Source organism: Mustela nivalis (genome assembly GCF_964662115.1).
Source record: "Mustela nivalis genome assembly, chromosome: 1".
NCBI classification, from domain to species: Eukaryota; Metazoa; Chordata; class Mammalia; order Carnivora; family Mustelidae; genus Mustela; species Mustela nivalis.
This window is the reverse complement of record NC_139020.1, coordinates 16,049,051-16,063,576: the sequence shown is the minus strand read 5'-3', so window position 1 is coordinate 16,063,576 and position 14,526 is coordinate 16,049,051.

Here is a 14,526-nt window from a genome sequence, read left to right as displayed (position 1 = left end):
AACCTCAGAAGTTATATACTTTACTGCAATTTTAATATAATATGAACAATGTGGTTTGACTTTTGGAGGAAAAACTAATAGAAACTAATGGAAACTGATGGTTTACTCATCTCTCCTCCGATGATGCTAGAAACATTATTTCTAGGTGTAGAATCTCAAAGGAGGTACAGATTTTCCGAACCATGTTCAGAAAAAATAAATCAGGGTGGTTAAAAGAAACTTGATGCCAATTGATTGCCAATAGGTCAAAGAACTGAGGATTTCGTATCAAGTAAAAACTCTTTTGGACAAAACCAAATACCTACAAACATAAAGGATGTCATGTGAAAAAGACATTATATGTGTCCTCAATAGCCTCAAGGGATCCTGCTGGTCTGTAAGACAAATGACCTGAAGTTATTAACAGAAATTTAGATTCACTAAATATAAGAAACATGATATGGACTGCCTTAGATGGTATAAATTTCTCATCACCAGAAGTGTTCAAAAGAGAAAGAGGCAGAATAACCCTTAGAAGATGATTTTAATAGAGTTATCTAAAAATTGGATAGATAATGGAATCAATTATTTTAAAGACCATTTTAACACTAAGATTTTTCTTTCTTTTTTTTTTTTTCTTTTAAGAATGTGGAAAAATAACTTAGACTGTTTAGGTTTGAATCCCATTTTCACTACTTATTAGTTGTGTGATAGTGAGGAAATTAAGCTATTGGTGCTTTAGTTTTATTCACTTCTATAATGTCAATAGAAATAGAATCACATGAATTAATATGTGGAAGACACAAGGAGCTTGCATGGCTCAGTCAGTTGCCCATCTGCCTTCAGCTCAGGTCATGATCTTGGAGTCTTGAGATTGAGCCCTGCGTTGGGTGCTGAGCTCAGTGGAGAGCCTGCTTCTCCCTCTGCCTGCTGCTCCCCTTACTTGTGCTCTCTCTCTCTCTCTCTCTTTCACTCTGGCTTTATCTCAAATAAATAAATAAAATCCTAAAAAAGATATGTGGAAGATATAATGAGTGGCATAGAATAAATATACATACTCCACAAAATAGTTATTCATATTTTGAGGAAAACATTGAAAAATTCAACTCTTCATCAATGCTGTTCCAAGTATGTCCCCACAGAAATTTACAGTAACAATGAAAGTACAAAAGGACAAAGGTGGATAAGTCAGATTACCTGGCTTTGACCACAGTAGCACTACTTTTTATATAGTATTTAGTAGACTTTGGCCCATGGTAAGTTGCAAGAAATTTTTGTGATAGAAAAATATATACATTAAGTAATGTTGGGCTTTCATATAAGGTAATTTCACGGAGCTCTTTCATGTACATTTAATGTACATTAAAAAAATAGCAATCTTAGCTAATGATTTGTCCATCAAAAATATCATCAAGAGATCCATTGACAATCAATAAGTAAGATATATTTATTATTAAGATGTATCAGCATATTTAATATTTATGTAAATAATGTTTCAATGTTTCTGTAACCATGTCAAAGAAACAAGTATTTTCAAAACATAAGTAGGATAATTTTTCACATTTAATACTAAAAGACATAAATTAATTAGGGTTATTATATACTCATCATTATCTCTAAATTCTCAAATTTATATTCCTGAGAGGAATTTTCAATGTCATCTTGCAGATGAGATTTTCAATGTCATTTTGTGAGCTTTGATCACAAAGCTAGTAATTGAACGTATATTTTATTTTTTTTTTAAGATTTTTTATTTATGTATTTGACAGAGAGAGATCACAAGTAGGCAGAGAGGCAGGCAGAAGGGGAGGAGGAAGCAGGTCTCTGCTGAGCAGAGAGCTCGATGTGGGGCTCAATCCCAGGACCCTGAATTCATAACCTAAGCTGAAAGCAGAAGCTCAATACACTAAGCCACCCAGGTGCCCCTATATTTTATTATGAATGATGATCATAATAAACACTTGCCTTTTATTGAGGACTGAAATAATGTCAGGCATTATAATACAGTAAGACAGTTACATTATTTGCTTTACTTGATCCTTTTTACAGAGTCGTGAAAATCACTGGCTTGGCTATATAGTTATTAATCCCAACTATGAAGACCCTAAGGTCTAGCAAGACAGTGAAATAATCTAAGTTTGCTCTTTATTCTTTATGGAATCCTCCTGATCTATGCCATCTGCATATCTGGATGACTAAGAACACCATGTTTTCTTTTTATCATATCATATCTTATCCATATCTTAGCAACAAAAGCAGGAATTAGTCAATAGGACAAGCATGTTTCAAATTAGCATATTTCAAACTACTCTTCTTTCTATGGGTATCCTTAAAGATTTTATGTAGCCTCCTAATAATAACTTTATACTTGATAATTACCTAAATAATTTTGTTTTTATTCAAGTTCTTATCATTTATGCCTGTATAAACATAGCTTGAAAAGCTTTTTTTTTTTTTAAGATGCTATTTATTTATTTATTTGACAAAGAGATAGATAGAGAGAGAGGGAACACAAGCAGGTGGAGTGGGAGAGGGAGAAGCAGGCTTCCCACTGAAACAAGAGCCCCATACAGTGTTCGATCCTAGGACCCTGGGATCATGACCCGAGTTGAAGGCAGATGCTCAAGGACTGAGCCACGCAGGTGCCCCCATAGCCTGAAAACCTTTTAAAGCAATTACATAATCTTGAAGTACTCAAAAGTTTAATTGCCAATGTGCCAAATTGTTAAAATGCCTACTATAGTTTTAGTATTTATGTGACATTTGCCTTCATAATATTACATTATGTAAATATTTTACTTTGGAATCACCACATTGGGAAGGAAAAAGAATTTCTAATAAGGACAAATTCATGTAAATTTGCAAATTTGCAAATTTGTTTGAAGGATTTTTTTTTTATTAAAATTTGTTTAACCTCCTATTTTTAACCTGTTGGCTATATGCAAAATATCAAAATAAAAAAAAGATCTAAAGTTTCTGGGTGTTTAGATGGTCAGTACAATGAGTCAAACTGGAAGTAATAATTAATCCTTTTGACTTATTGAATAGTGTGTGTGCAAGAAAATGGAAAATGGCAGCTCCCTAATATTTTATGTTTCCCCACAGAGTAACACCAGGTAATAGTCAATCAGATTACATGCATCACAGGATGGGAAATTGTCTTATTGTTGACGATCCCTGAATAAAAGCTTTCCATTTTATGGACTTTAAGGGACCAGACTAGTAAGAGCAGAAGGGCTAGGAGTAAAAAAAAAAAAAATAGCAAGTCAGAGTAGAGAAATTGACTTGGTTAAGATTCCTTAAAAATTATGCCTTCAAAAAAAGGTACCCATGCTAGGATACAAACATACTTATAAGCAGGGCTGGCTTGGTACTGAGGGAGACCAAGTCATTTGCTGGAACTCCTTTCAGAGATGGCAGTGCACTAAGTGTGCATGAATCTGGGGTGGTAAGGGCAGCTTTCACCCATGAGGTGTATTGGGAAAGGTCACTGTAACTGCCTATACTTGGGCCTGAAAGATCACACATAGGATTTTAGCCTGGAGCCAGAGTCCTTAGAGGATTTTGATATTTTCATAAATGAGAACAATAAGCAGCTATGTTCTACCTTTGAGGAATCGGCAAAGCTATTTATGCAATATGGCTACATTTTGTGTAAATTCTATAAGATAAATCATGTTGCCAGTTTTGGGTACCATTGGTCTAAAATACAGCCTTATTTTATTGAATCTTTAATAGAAAGGAGAATGGGGTATGATACAAGCTCCCTTCATCTGTACTTTTTTTCTAACAAAAAAATAATAATATCATTTAGGTCAACATTATTAGATAGGTGAAAATTTTAAATTTTTATTTTCAAGACATTTACAGTTATTTTGTATGAAAACTTATGGTTTAAGTGCAAGGAAATTGAATTTTAAAGGTTAAAAGCTTTGAATTCAGTAGCAAATGAAATCTGGTTGAAGAAAGTGCCTCAGCCAATAAGTGAGATGGCTGGGAACCCCTGTGTCCTACTGATGAGGGTTGGCAAAGTAAAGAATGATATTGAATATATGGTAGCCCTCTAGCTAGTGTCCTTGGAATTTGTGGCTTCCTATATCCTTCTTTATTCTTTCTCTGAATTTTGAACTTCTGGCCATCTTTTGCTCTTCAAAATTCCAGTCTTTTTTGACTGAATGTCTAAGGTCAAAGATGTCTCTCTCTCTCATTTTTGCATTTCACTTTTATTTTTCCCAAAATAAGAATATAATTAAGAGTCACATAGTTCTATAGTAGTTTATTTTTTTAAGGAAAAAAAAAAAACCCAAACCAATATCAAACAAACAAAAAATAGCAATATCCCAAGACAATTTCATCTTTTTTCTATTTTTAATTATTTTCAGGTAATTGTATTTAATGAATTATTTTGATATTTGTCTCCATGAACCAAACAACATAAACTTAACATTATCTCTTTACTTCCACATTCCAAAGAAGTTATCTCTTTCTCAACTCTCTGCTCATTTCCCATAACTGGATTTCCCATCACTATTACTCTAATAATTACATTAATGTAAGTTTCACTAGGGTAGGATCTTTTTCTGTTCTTTTTATTGAAGTATCTAAAGCATCCACAATAGTTACTGGTACAGAGAGGCTATTTAACAAATAATTTTGAATTGTTGAATAAATCCTGTAAAATTTTATTTTTTTACATTGTTCTTATATTGGGTCATCATTTTATTGAGCCTATGTCCTCCCCATTTCTTATTCTATTCCCTTTTTTGGCAGAGCACAATCCTATGGAGCTTTGCAACAGAGTATATATATGGAAAGTTTTTGTTTGCTTTTTGTTTTGTTTTGTTTTTTGGGGTGTGTGTGTGTGTGTGTGTGTTAGGAATTATATATAGATAAGTTTTTATTCTAAATTTAAATTAGAATGATTATTTAGACAGGCAGTGAATTTTAGGTTAGAAATAATTTTCACTCCGAAAGTTGGAGTTATTGTTCTACGGTCTTTTAAAGTCTTCATTCTATTTCCACTTTCAGTGAGAATTTGGCAGGATATAAAACTCTAGATTGAAAGTAAATTCTCATCAGTAGTTAGAAAGTATTGCTTTATTGTATTCTGTTCTAACATTTCAATTAAGCTTATGTGTATTTTTTTCTTTCTCTGGAAAAGTTATCAAGCTCTTCTATTTTCCTTAATGTTCTGAAGCTTCAAAATATGGCTTTGTCTAAATTTAATTTCAACAATTGTACTGGGATCTTCACAGATTCTTTTAATCCAGATGCTTTTACTTATTTTTCAATTCGTGGAGTTTTTCTTCAATTGTTTGATGGTTTTTCTCTCATGGCTTTCTTTCATCTCTCTGAAAATCCAATTATCTGGATAGTAGATCTTCTGCCTTGATTGATCTTCTAACATTCTAATTCTTCCTCTTTGATATTTGAACCCTTCAAAGTTATACTTTACAGTATGTGAGATTTCCTCAATGTTATCTTCCAATCTTTCTATTGAATGTTTAATTTCTACCATGCAATTTCTGAGAACTCTTTTGTTCTCTCACGTTTTTAGAGTCCTCTTCTTGCTTTATGGATGCATTTTGTCCCCCTACCTTGCTAAAGTTATTAAAGATGGTTGAAGTGTGGTATCCTTTGGGAAACCTTGTACAACAACCTCAGAGGGATTAGTTACTTTACAGTATTTCCAAAGATATATGGTTATATCTCTCTTTCATGTTTACTCTATAGTAGTTTTCCATTATTTAACATTAACATCTACAGTTTTCCAAGCTGGAAATCTTGATGTCATTTACATAAAATTTATATTAGTGTCCTTCATTAAAATCTAAAAAAGTTCTAAGTCAAATCTCAAAAAATGTTTCTTTGTAATAAGTCATAAAAAATTTCAGTACATAATATACATTTGCTTGTATCTTGCTAATAATTTTATCCTTAGAATTCAGCAAAGCACATATCTTGCTGTACATGCTCAATATATGCCATAAAAATAAACTGATGACATTTGAAAGGGTTATTTTTCTATAAAATAGCATCGTGGCCCTAAGTCTTCAAAGATGTGTTTTAGAAATGGGGAGTAATTCCTCTGTCTTTTTGGTAACAATATTTATTTTATATCTACTCTGTGATATGAAGATAAGTAAAAAAAAGATATAAAAATTCTTATGGATTTAATCATCAAATTATGTAGTTCATCATAAGTACATGCAAATCTGAGTTAAAGGAATAAACAATTTCATGAGAACTGAGAGTCTGTTATTCACTTATAAATACACTTATTAACTCTCACAAACTCTGTTTATTGCTGGAGATTGTTTTCTTTATTTCTTTCTTTCTTTTTTTTTTTTTTATAGACCTGGAGTTTAGAGTAGCTAATTAGTGAATACAGCCAAAAGTTAAAAGTAATACAATAAAAGAAATATAATAAATAAAATTTCTTCATCACATTTTAAGCCACATACTGTACAAATTACTTCTTTCCTAAATGCTGTTTGGTACCCATCATTCTTTTTTTTTCTTTTTTAAGATTTTTTTTTTTTTTTAATTTGACAGACAGAGATCACAAGTAGGCAGAGAGGCAGGCAGAGAGAGAGGAGGAAGCAGGCTTCCTGTGAGCAGACAGCCTGATGCGGGGCTCAGTCCCAGGACCCCAGGATCTTGACCTGAGCCAAAGGCAGAGGCTTTAACTCACTGAGCCACCCAGGCTCCCCGCTGCCCATCATTCTTGACAAATAACTTTTACTCAGATTATGTAACTCATTGCTAGAAAATATAATGTTTGTACTTGTGACATATTAATTAATGTATCAATGATGTTCCATTATGATACCCTGGAACCACAAGTATTTTCCCCACTAATCCTGTCTTCACCAAACCTGTCTATATATATCCTCTCTTAGAAACTCAGCATCTTTTAACAGCCTGAATTAAGGAGAATAATGGTCCCCAAAGAAATCCACACCTAGACATTGGAATATCTGAATATATTATCTGAGGTGGATAACAGGACTTTGCTAATATAATTAAATCCTTGAGATGGGAAGATTGCCCTGGATTATTGGGCAGACTCAATATAATTGCATTGTAGGGAAGAAAAAAATAATTTCCCACTACCCTTCTAAATTCTCAGCTGGAAGCCTGGAAGGAGAAGGGAGATTAAGAGAAAAACAAAAAGAAGTCTATTAACATGTATACCTCTAGAGCCTTCAGAAAGACTACAGCCTATCAACATCTTGACTTTAGTACCCTGAAAACTATATTAATTTTTATCATTCAAGTCATTAAGTTAATTATAATTTGTTATGGTAGCAATAGAAAACCAATACAACACTGTAATAACCTCTCTTTCTCTGAGCTAATTTCAAACTTGCTAAGCTTCCTAATATTTTTATCAATGAGGAATTTTATGCTATAATGTAAGAAGAATGTGTGGAAGTTAAAAAAAAATCACAGATCATTGATGTTCCACTTAATTTGGGTCATTTTATTCAAGTATTACATTGCATTGTGATAAAGGTCAAATGCTTATAATTAAACAGTTATAGATCTATTCTTTAACCCAGATAATTGGAAAAAAGGAGGTAAGATAAAGGAAGTTTATATACATTTGAGATACTTTTTATGTTTTATATACATTTGAGATACTTTTTATCTTTTCCTTATGTTTTTTTTTCTTAATAAAAAAAGAAGTATCAACAATCAAAAATGATAGAAATTTAATGTTATATTCCATTTCTTGAATAATATGTGAAAATTTTTTAAAAAGTCAATTTCAGGAAAAACAATTTTCTTTAAAACCACCATTTTACTGCCATAGTGCCTACTCGGGCTGCTTCTCTCTTGCTCTCTGTCAAATAAATAAATAAAATCTTCAAAAAAAAAAAAAGTCCTCATTGTTTTAAATATTTGATTTAAATAAAACCTTCCTTCTTCTCTTTCTCTTTTATTTTCCCTCCTCATTTATCTTGAATACAGAATTTACAAAATAGTTAGCTCAAAACAATTACTGAGGAACCAAGAATTCTCTGGGACAGAAACTCTGTTGCAAACACTAAAAAACAAAGAGTCAAGCAATTTGAACATCTTATTAAAAAACCTAATTCTTAAAACATCCGTGTGTATCTATTGGGCCCATTACTTTTCAAAAGTCTAATAAACAGAGCTTGCTGGTGGGAGTTGGGCGGGGGATGGGCTAAATGGGGGATGGGTATTAAGGGGGGCACTTGTCTTGATGAGCACCAGGTGTTGTATGTAAGTGATGTATTACTAAATTTTACACCCTAAACTATTATTACAGTGTATGTTAAGTAACTGGAATTTAAATAAAAACTTGAGAAAAAAAGTGAAAAGGAAAACCTCTGTTATTTGAACTCATGTTAGTATTCATGAAAGTACAGATTTTCCCTTCCCCATTATAGTGGGATATAGAAGACAAAATTCCATTCACTCATCTCTTTTCAACAGCCTGTGAGAATGTGTGGACTTCATACTCACCTTTAAATTTAACATCACCATATAAATATCAACTGCTTTTTAAAAAATCATATGTTTTATCTACTGAATTCTTCAGTTTGGAAACCATGGTGCACATAATGAGAAGTATGATTTATGATGTGATATATGGAGCTTATAGAATTAGGGAGATATGTATTTATATTATGGAGCATGTATTTGCTTTTGGCCATTCTTATTTTAGTCCAAACTTTTGCAGTAATCCCAACCCAAAATGCTCCCTTTGTGCCCTGTCCAGTCCTTTATTTCCTACTTTGTAACAAGCATCTGGGATTAAAGGAAGAACAGCTGACAGTTTAAGGACTTTGAATGAATGTAGATTTTTATCACCACTCTAAAAATAGAATAACAACTAAAAAAGAAACATCATTAAAATAATTGATTCTAGAAAAAAACATCCTGATGTTTCAAATACACTAAGGAAGCAGACATATTATAAACCTGAAAGGAGGTTGATTTCCTAGCACATCCGACTAAGCGACTGAGCTGTTACTGGCAAAGGGAGGAAATGCACACAATCAAAATCTCAGCGCAGGCAAAGTGCTGCATGTAAGCAAAGTGTGTGTGCACACATGCCCGTGCTTGCATGTATGTTTCAAGGAGTCCATTTGTGTTCGGACTTTTGAGAATATCTTGAACAGACTTTAGCTTATTAAAATCTCATTTTCAAAATGGACTTTCATAAAAGGGGAACCCTAACACCCTCCCTGGCTGGAACATCCCTTGCTAGTGTCATGGTTTGCTAAACCAGGCTTCCAAAGGCCAGAGCCCTTTTATTTCCAGGAAATAGCAGCAGGTCAGCAAATTGCTTGTTTGTGGTCTGTTTGTTTTCTCAGGTCTGGCTTTCCTTTGATCTGGGGTGAGCTCAAACTAATTTAGAGTAAAACGAAACCAGTTCTCTGCTTCCCTACCTTTAATCAGTAATGTCTCTGTTTTAATTAGAAACAAAAGAAAAGTTCTGTGTCAACTCCAGGCAAAGGACGTGCAGTCTTGCAGCGGAGGAGGGAGTTGGAGCCCAGGATGGAAAGCAAGGCAATATGAAATAGCGTTTGGCTCTATTTTCTTAGGAAAAATAAGGAAGGCTTGCTTCTCTCCAGTTTAAGTTACAGCACACCCTTTCCTCTTTATTTTTTGTTACTGCTCCTCCATCCTCCAGTAATTTTTCCAACTCTGCCTCTGTTCCCAGTGGTACTGTAAGTCCCTGGCATCTTTCCCCAGGAGAATCTTGATTATAATCCTTCCCTCTACTTGCTGAGCTAAGCAAGTGACTGTCAAAAATTCTATAAAAATTGTATGGGAAAGATTGATAACTCTTATTCCTTAACTGGAATCAAGATCTATACAACTTGTGAGCCATCTTCAATGAAGTCAGCACTTATAAATTCCTTTGTCCTTTCTACACACTGGGACAACTGTGCATTAGAGGTAGCAACGAATATTTTTAAGATGGTGTGTTCCTGAGATAATTTACTCAAAACTTGAGTTTTTATAAGCTAAGTCCATGGTTTCGAAATGGTGAATGCCCTATTACTGAAGTTGGTATGTTTATGCAACAAATACATGTCGTTTTATCATAAATATGTGGAGGTGTATTTTTGTTCATATCATTTCCTAATTTTGTTTAGTGTCTCTTCTCCACTTTTTTATGAATTATGCATAAATGAGAATCTAAGCCTCTTTTTCATGTACAATGATCCTATTTTCCTGAACAGAAACCCTAGTGGAAAAGTATTAAAATTCAGATTCCAAAATTAGCCCGTGGTAGAGGAGAGAGAGGGTGGAACGTTCACACACCCATTTATTATATGCTGTACAAAATGAAACAGGGACAGATGCTTCATGATGTCTGCACTTAGTTTTGGTGATTCTCTCTACTCTGCTTAAAGAATTAGTCTAAACTACTATCTCTTATTCTAGGGGATAATGCACCACATCTTATCACATCTTAGAGTCAATACGAGACTGTCAGGCAAGGAAGCCGACCACCTGGGTTCTAGTCACCACTCTATCCTAGCCTTCTATAGAAATAACTCTGGTGTTTAATTTTTTTCTCATGTACATTGTAAAAATGTGGAAATGATTTCTAAAATTTAGAAGAGTTATATACTCAGCTTCTCAGTGTAACCAACAGATAGTGAAACCTCTCCCCCTTTGTTGCAAGGGTTTTAAAATTTGTAGCAGGGGCACAATCAGTTAAGCGGCCAACTCTTGATTCTGGTTCAGGTCATAATCTCAGGGTCATGAGATTGAGCTCCACGTCACTGGGCTCCATGAACAGCAGGAGTCTGCTTGAGAGTCTCTCTCCCTCCTTCTCTGTCTCCATAAAATTAAATAGGTATATATATATTTTTTAATTCTTGTTTTTCTCTCTTCTCTCAAGAATTTTATCCTTGTCCACTTGCTTACCTGAGCTAATGCCTCTTCTTGAAAGAGAAAGGGAGAGAACATTCCATTTTTTTGTTGTTGTTGTTGTTACTGAGAGTTTATACAGAAATACGTAGGAGTATTTGGTATTAATTATACCACTTTTGGTAATGTGCCAGCTGGCTGAGTTTGGCTGCTGGTGGCAACTTTATAGCAACTTTATAGAAAATATTTCGATCTAAACCTAGTTTAGCTAAAAAATGAGAGGAGAAAGAAAATGCTGAGACAAGTAAAAGAACAAAAGCTTAGACAGCTAAACATTTAATAAAGGTAACTGCACTAGGAAAAAAGTCCTCTGTGGCCAGAGAAAAAATAAATCCATCTCTTATAACTATAGACTAGTGGAAATACTTCTTAATTATTTATGAATTATTGAGTATTCTTTTAAAAAAATTGGGCTTCTTGTCCTTTATGAAGTTGTAATGTGGACTCATTAATGTTAGAGCTTACTGAATGTCACAGCACGTGTGTTGTTTCTGAAATATGTTGATACCAGAGGTAATGATTGAGATGACAAGAATCTATGATAATTTTTTAAAAGATTTATTTATTTTAGGAGGAGAGAGCACACAAACAGGGGGAGGGGCAAAGGAGAGAGAGAGAAAACCTCAAGCAGACTCCCCACTGAGCACAGAGCCCAAGTCAATCTTCCCACCCTGAGATCATAACCTGAGCCAAAATCAAGAGTCAGTCTCTTAACTGCCTAAGCCACCCAGCACCCCAAACAGGGAAATTTTTACTTTTTTTTTTTGTAAAAATGAAGTTTATAAGAATATATCTCAGTACCACAGTTAAAAAATTGTTGTTGTTGTTGTTGTTGTTGTTGTTGTTCTTGCTGTCATTTCTTAAACACCACCATAGAGGCACCTTTACAGGTCATCCATAGATGCCCACGGAAGGTCACAGCACTCTTGAGCTCTTGCTGTCCCTACCAGGTGAGAGTTATAAGCACACCATTCATTGGTTTGAATTCATATACTAGTTAGATTTCCCCAATCCTATCCTTGCAAGATTTCCTAGAAAAGATGAGGCATATTTTTTACCACTTACCTGTTGCCTGAAAGATGCTTCTGCTGGCAGAATGAGATTAGTGAGGAAGCCTGCCCAGAAGTGAGACACATGCACTTTCGAGATCATACAGAATAGGAAGTTACCCTCTGTTGCAAAAGAAAAAGAACAGATCGTAAACTGAAACAACCTGATCTCCACCTGTTATCCTGGACATATTTGGACTCAAGGGAACTAGAGAAAACTGAATCACAGTTTTTTTTTTTTTTTCCAGGCAAAGAAGTCCTTATGGCTGACAAAGGAAACAGAATTAGGCCAAAATAGAAGCTAAATAAAGGACCTTCTTAGATAACTAGATCTGGATTCCTTTGTTTTTCTTAGTGGGGTATACAGGTTCACAGCAGGAACTCACAGAGGAGTATAAGAGTAGCCCATGGAGCAATTAATTTTCTTCATACTCCATCAATATATCACTCAGACTCTCCTCCAGATAAATATGGAGCCAATAGTTTGAAAAAATTGGTTAGATAGCTAGATTAGCATGTTCATCTCATACTGCTCACTACTTATAAAATGATCGATGCTTCAAATAGAGAGTAAATATTAAAGCCATTTCAGTGAGCTACCTCACTTTTTGTACCTTCATGTTTGATATATGGAAATATCACCAAAAAAGATTAGCTTTTTAAAAAATATTTCATTTATTTAATTATTTAAGAGGGGTAGAGAGAATGAGTAGGAGGGTGAGGGAGAGAGAATCTGAGGCAGAATCCATGATGAGCCCATCACCTGACATGGGGCTCAATCCCTCATCCAGGAGATCATGACCTGAGCTGAAATCAAGAGTCAGATGCTTAACCAAGAGAGCCACTCAGATGCCCCTGATTATTCATTTTCAAAAAAGGAGTGAAGATAATGGGATTGTGAGTGTGTGCTTGGTGAGGGAGGGACACATGCATGTGAATATGACTGATTTTTGCAGTCTAATTCAGCAAAATAATAACTAATAGCTGTTTTGCTAACTCCAAGCAAAAGATAGTGTGAAAACATAAGCTAATCAATATTTCAGTTCCCATATTTGCTCTCTGCAGCATGGTGATTAGATTCAGTGTTTTTAAATCATTCTCCAGCAAACCCATCTTTTACTGGTCTTCTTCTCATATGTTCTAATGACCGGTGACAGGAGTGTTAAAGTCTCCACCATAATAGCACATCTATGTATCTGTCCTTTCAATTGTATCTGCCTGAGATTCATCTATTTTGAAGTTCTCTTGCTAGGTACATACAGAATTAAATTTTTATAGCCTCTTGGTGAATTGACCATTCCATTGACCTTTTTTAGGTCCTGGTGAATTTCTCTGCTTTGAAGTTTACTTCAATATTCATTTAGTCATTTCACCTATCTTTTGATAAGTATTTCCATGATTTGTCTCTTTCTATCCTCCTATTTTTAACTTACTTATATCATTACATTAAGTGACTTTTCTTTTTTTTTTATTTAAATTTATTTATTTATTTATTTATTTATTTATTTATTTATTTATTTTTATAAGCATATTATGTATTTTTATCCCCAGGGGTACAGGTCTGTGAAGAGCCTGGTTTACACACTTCACGACACTCACCATAGCACATACCCTCCCCAATGTCCATAATCCCACCCCCTGTCCCAATCCCCTCCCCCAGAAACCCTCAGTTTTTTTTTGTGACATTAAGAGTCACTTATGGTTTGTCTCCTTCCCAATCCCATCCTGTTTCATTTATTCTTCTCCTACCCCCTTAACCCTCCTCCATGTTGCATTTCCACTTCCTCATATCAGGGAGATCATATGATAGTTGTCTTTCTCTGATTGACTTATTTTGTTAAGTATGATACCCTCTAGTTCCATTCACATCACTGCAAATAGCAATATATCATTTCTTTTGATGGCTGCATAGTATTCCATTGTGTATATATACCACCTCTTCTTTATCCATTCATCTGTTGATGGACATCTAGGTTCTTTCCATAGTTTGGCTATTGTAGACATTGCTGCTATAAACATTCGGGTGCATGTGCCCCTTCAGATCACTACATTTGTATCTGTAGGGTAAATATCCAGTAGTGCAATTGCTGGGTCATAGGGTAGTTCTATTTTCAACTTTTTGAGGAACATCCATGCTGTTTTCCAGAGTGGTTGCACCAGCTTGCATTCCCACCAACAGTGTAGGAGGGTTCCCCTTTCTCCGCATCCTTGCCAGCATCTGTCATTTCCTGACTTGTTAATTTTAGCCATTCTGACTGGTGTGAGGTGATATCTCATTGTGGTTTTGATTTGTATTTCCCTGATGCCGAGTGATATGGAGACTTTTACATGTGTCTGTTTGCCATCTGGATGTCTTCTTTGCAGAAATGTCTGTTCATGTCCTCTGCCCATTTCTTGATTGGATTATTTGTTCTTTGGGTGTTGAGTTTGCTAAGTTCTTTATAGATTTTGGACACTAGCCCTTTATCTGATATGTTGTTTGCAAATATCTTTTCCCATTCTGTCAGTTGTCGTTTGGTTTTGTTGACTGTTACCTTTGCTGTGCAAAAGCTTTTGATCTTGATGTAATCCCAAT